The sequence below is a fragment of the Crocodylus siamensis genome, chromosome 3, assembly GCF_052110815.1.
Source record: "Crocodylus siamensis isolate JL-2025a chromosome 3, ASM5211081v1, whole genome shotgun sequence".
Lineage (NCBI taxonomy): Eukaryota > Metazoa > Chordata > Crocodylia > Crocodylidae > Crocodylus > Crocodylus siamensis.
The window spans coordinates 188,211,281-188,217,342 of record NC_143397.1 but is presented as its reverse complement, the minus strand read 5'-3'; positions in this window follow the sequence as shown (position 1 = coordinate 188,217,342).

Here is a 6,062-nt window from a genome sequence, read left to right as displayed (position 1 = left end):
TCAAGGACAACAAGAAGCCCTTTTTTAAATACATAGGGGGTAACAAGAAGGTACCAGGTAACTTGGGGCCTCTGCAAGACATGCTAGGAAATCTGGTCATCACACCAGACAACAAAACCAACCTATTTAACAATTTCTTTGCCTCCATTTTCCTGAGCAGGGGCCAGGTCACCCCCACCCCACCGGGACCCCTGTAGGCCCCAGGGGAGGCACATCCAGGCCTAGGGTCAGTAAAGATCTAGTCAGGGAACTTCTGAAGGGACGGGATGTATTCAAATCAGCTGGTCCTGACGATCTCCACCCCAGAGTGCTGAGGGAATTAGCAGAGGTCATTGCGGGACCCCTGGCATGACTTTACAAGCACTCCTGGTGCTCTCGTGTGGTGCCAGAGGACTGGAAGAGAGCCAATGTAGCTCCCATTTTAAAAAAAGGGAGGAAGGAGGACACGGGAAACTATAGGCCTGTTAGTCTTACCTCAATCCTGGGTAAGCTTTTTGAGAGAATTATTCCGGCACATGTCCACGAGGGGCCAGCAGGGTAGATTATGCTTAGGGGCAACCAACACGGGTTCATTAGAGGCAGGTCCTGTCAGACCAACCTGGTGGCCTTCTATGACCAGATCACCAAATCCTTAGATGCAGGGGTAGCAGTGGACATAGTCTTTCTGGACTTTAGGAAGGCCTTTGACACTGTCTCTCACCCCATTCTCATTAAAAAACTGGGGGACTGTGGTGTTGACACCTACACCGTCAAATGGGTCGCTAACTGGCTGGAGGACTGCACCCAGAGAGTGGTGGTGGATGGATCATTTTTGACCTGGAGGGATGTGGGCAGTGGGGTCACCCAGGGCCCAGTCCTCAGGCCCGCACTGTTCAACATCTTCATTAGTGACTTGGACAAGGGGGTAAAAAGCACCCTGTTCAAATTTGCTGATGATACTAAGATGTGGGGGGATGTGGGCATGCTAGGAGGAAGGAATAGGCTACAATCGGACCTAGACAGGTTACAGGGGTGGGCGGATGAGAATAGGATGGGATTCAACACTGACAAGTGCAAGGTGATGCACCAGGGGAGGAAGAACCAGCAGCATACCTACAGGCTGGTGAACTCCCTTGTCATCAGTACAGAGGCAGAAAAGGATCTTGGAGTCATCATTGATGCCAAGATGAACATGGGCCGACAGTGTGGGGATGCAGTCAGGAAGGCCAACCACACCTTGTCATGCATCCACAGATGCATCTCAAACAGGTCCAGGGAGGTGATACTCCCCCTCTACGCAGCACTGGTCAGGCTGCAGCTGGAGTACTGCATCCAGTTCTGGGCGCCGCACTTCAAGAGGGATGTGGAGAACATGGAGAGGGTGCAGAGGAGGGCCACTTGCATGATCAGGGGGCAGCAGGGCAGGCCCTATGAGGAGAGGCTAAGGGACCCGAACCTGTTCAGCCTTCTCAAGAGAAGGCTGAGAGGGGATCTAGTGGCCTGTTACAAACTAGTCAGAGGGGACCAGCAGGCATTGGGGGAGTCCCTGTTCCCCCGAGCACTACCAGGAGTGGCTAGAAATAATGGTCACAAGCTGGCAGAGGGTAGATTCAGATTAGACATCAGGAGGTGCTACTTCATTGTCAGGGCGGCTAGGATCTGGAACCAACTTCCACGAGAAGTGGTGCTGGCTCCTACCCTGGGGGTGTTTAAGAGGAGGCTAGATGTACACCTTGCTGGGTTCATTTGACCCCAGTACTCTTTCCTGCCATGCCAGGGGGACAGACTTGATGATCTGCTCAGGTCCCTTCCTACCCTACAAACTATGAAACTATGAAACTATTTCCTTATGATCTTCCCTGAGTCCTGGGAAGTGATCTTACTTTGTGAGTGATAAATAAGTGTTTTGCATAGGTTTCATGGAAGGATAAAAATCATTATTGCTCACAGATCTATGCTTTTAATATCAATGTTTGAAACTTTCTTTTAGAAACGAGAACACAAGTACAAGGAAAATATACCAAATACTTCGCCATGGAGTAATCTGAGCCTCCCATTTAAGTCCATATTTATGACTAAGTACAAGTATGGCAATACTGGTTATTATTCACGACTATGTTTATATGGCTATAAACATCTTCTCAATGATTTTTAAAAAGACATATTTACTTTTTAATGCTTTCCCACAGGCCTTTTGTACAATCAGTTGCGGATCAGAACTCCTTATTGATCTCAATGGGGCATTCTGCTTAAAGACAGATGGCACAAATAAATCTAACCCTCTTCATATGACCATAGCATTGATTTTGGCAGTGGCAAGGATCCTTCTGGATCAGGCCTGCCTTCTATTTTCTCTTGCTTTTTGCATGAGAGAGACAAATTTAAAAAGGTGGCCATAGAGCATTCTGTTTGTCTCCCTGAATACAAATTCCTTGCGTTCTCAAAATGTGTTAGATGGGAGAATGGTACAAGTTCCCTTTCTGTTTCATTGCAAAACTACTCGTTAACAAAATTTAAAAATGTCAATTTCTTTTAGATTTTTAACAAATGATACATTAAAAATGTATCATAGATCTGCAATAAATCCATAAGGTAAGTGACAGGGAATGTTATGATTTTTATTTAACAGTGGGTTACATGTTCAATGGAAGAAGATGAAGAGTCTTTAAAAATTATCACGGTAACCCTGTGATAGAATAAATATTCTATGTTTGCTTCTTCTCCAGTTGAGTGGGTAACCTATAAGGATAGAGTTAAACAAGTGATGTTGGCCTATTGGAATCATCTTTCTCTCAGCCTTATCTCCTACAATCACATTGGCAACGGTGGCTATATTTGTATGGGTGAGCCCTGATGAGGCCAACACTGCCACTAAGAAAATGAGTTTCTCACTCACTCCTGTTTTGGGCACGCCAAAGCCAAGCAATTAGGCATAGCTAAGAACCATGCTGAGCGGGCATCTCTTCACAACTCTTAAGGTCTTGTTTTTGAAACAACCTGGGAGAAGTGCTAGAGCACATACTTGCAGATCCTGCAGATCCCTGTTGGTACGCTTTTTCATAAAACCAAAGTAAAGTAGTTCTTGGAGGGAGGTCAGGAGGTCATCCAGACCAACCTGCTACACAAGGTGAGTGTAACAGGAAACCCTTGCCTTGCTACTGGAAAGTGTCATGGCCCCTTTAAGGGCAGTGTTTTTGTAGCACAGGCAGTCAGCAGAGCCAGGGTTAAGGGACAGCTGTGGTCAAGTCAGCTGACAGGAGTCACATGACCAGAAGGGGGCAGGGTTTTAGGAGTATATAAGCCAAAGCCAGAGCAGGGGTTAGATCTGGGAAGCAGCAGAGTGAGGAAGCCTTGCTGTGAGATGGCTGCTACTGATGACCAAGGATCCTGGTTTTCTCAGATAAAAAAAATCCCCAATTTCAGGTTAAAAAAACTAACCCACACTCCACATTTTTCTATGATCAAAATGAAACACCACTATATGTTTATATATCTATGTATTAGTGACATTTCATTTTAATCATGGAAGAATGTGGATTTTGGGTTACTTTTTATAACCTGAAAATTAGGGATTTTTTTTTAAATCAGAGAAAATCAGGATCTCTGCTGATGAGTGCCTGGCAGGGAGCTTTGGGAAAGTAATCCAAAGGCCTGATTCAAGGCCTGGAAGATGTATGGTAGGAAGCCAGTGGGTTGGGTGTTTGTGTTGCTGCCAGAAGGCTTAAATTTGTGTTCAGATTTTAACCAGTGGTTTGGATTTGGGAGTAGCAGGGGTGATACAGCGTTCCCAATAGTGTCCAAGGGCATAAGAGTATCCTAAGCCCACTTAGAGCTGAGGGGACCCAGGACATGGTATGGGCTTGAGCCGTATAGGTTGGCAGCCTAGGAAAGGACTGCAGTTGAGCACAACTCAAGCCAGATAGGGTCAGGGGTCCAGACAGAGCAGAAGCAGGCCCATTGCCCAGATTAAGGCTGAGATGGGGCCAGGGGGCCCAGAACTAATGTAATAATAAGAGCTAGTTTCTAGAAGCCAGGTCCAGGACAGCGGGCCCAGGCTAGAAGGCCCAGCTAGAGAAAAGTGGTGGAGCCTGGAGAAGGCTGAGGCACACACAAGGGGATGATGGTGTAATGACATCTGTGAGGCATAGATGTGGTGTAAGGGGCGGTCAGAGTCATATAATAAGACCTTAAGGCAAGCAAAGATAAGTTCAGTCCTATGCTAAAAATGGAACAGTGCTTCCCCAGTCTGTTTTTGTGCGTGCAATTGTTCCATCTTTATTGCAAGACTGAGCTTATCCTTGTTGAATTTCATGGGATTGATTCTGGGGCACTTCTCCAGTTTATCAAGGTCATTTTGAATTCCAGCCCTATCCTCCAGAGTGTTTTTGGTTAAAAAGAGTATTTGGTTAAAGAGAATACTTTGATCGGTGTTGTGCATATATGTAAATACAAGGACAGCACCCCAAAACCAGAGGTCTTTCTATATTGAAAAACCACTTGCTTCAGGAAAATAATTATTGTGGCAGTTTCCCCCCCCCCTAATTATAGAAGAAGAAGCCTGAATTCAATAGCAATACGAGCAGCATGGGGAAAATGACTGGTGTTCATTCTTCTGGCAAGAAGGCTAAGATCTGCATTTTAATGAACATTCCTTTCTGTCATTATTCTGAGAATTTTGTCTCTCTGTGCTAACCAACTAATAAACAGACCACAGGGTCATAACAGTACATTATTATTTTAATGATCATTGTTGTATGTATTACAGCAACAGTTGGAGAACCAAATTAAGATCAAAGTCCTAGTGTACCAACAGATAATAAAAGAGAATCTTTACTCTGAATATAATTTCTTATAAAAAGACAAACAAATAAGTGTTCTAAGAAATTGAGGTAAAGAGAGAAGTAAAGTGACTTACCTGAGGAAAGATTGGAGTGACGTTGTAGCCATGATGGTTCAGGATTTATGAGAAGGGCAAGGATTATTGAACCAACTATATGGTTGGTAGAGACAGTTTTTTGAATGCTATATATTCTTCATCAGATCTCGTCTGACCTGAGCAGACCTGGTAAAAAATGCTTTGCATTTGAAAGCTTGTCTAAATTGATCCCAACCACACAGTTGGTCTAATAAAGATATCACTCACAAAAAAATTCTTTCCTAATGAAAAGAACTTGCATAAACTGAATCCTAATCTATTACCCTACCTAATGCAACCTGATGCTTTTTATCTAATAGAAGGCTCTAGAATCACTTGGAAAACCTGTAAAAAATGCAAAAAATTGCTTTATTTTGAGGCTTCCCATGTGAAACACCATATAGAAATTTCCAGTTAGGGTTTTCTAAAGGAAAAAATAAAGTAATAAAATAACTACTTGGATTTTGTCATGTGTATACATATTAGTTTTTGTGGTTAATGTGAAGGATTTAAAATTATTTGTTTTGTTTAAGTTCTGTTGATTTAGTTTTTCTCTGGTTGTGTGGATGTTTCCATTCATTACCAATTAAATTTAAAGTTTCCAAATTAAGATATAGGGGATATATTTTAGAAGACCAATTTGAAGCTGAATGCTTTAAACACACACACACACACACACACTATTTACTTGAGTATAAAACAAGGTTTCCCTCACAGCACAGGAGGAAAAGCTAGTTGTCTTATATTCACTGCACATTCATCTTACACTCATCTTACATACATTAAAATGCTGCCAAAAGCAGTATACGCTCAACAATGGATACTATGAAGTTCATTAAGTGAAGCCAATGTTGTGCATGACTACAAAACACACAGCCCATATAGGGAAATATCTGGATGGAAACCTTTTTTTGGTGGCACTTGCAGACCCAGCCCTGACCCCTTGGTGCCAAAAATGCTACATCTGATCTTAACCTAAAAGGCCAAGATGCTCATGGGAACCTACCACAAGTTAGGTTAATGAAGCTCAATTGAATAAGAGATATGTTCATTACCATTGCACATAGCCCCCTCTTCAGTGCTGACTCTTTTTCAAATCATGGTGAACCACTACTTTGAATATATTCCAACTGTCTCTTCACTTCCACAGCTGAGCTGTGCTTTTCCT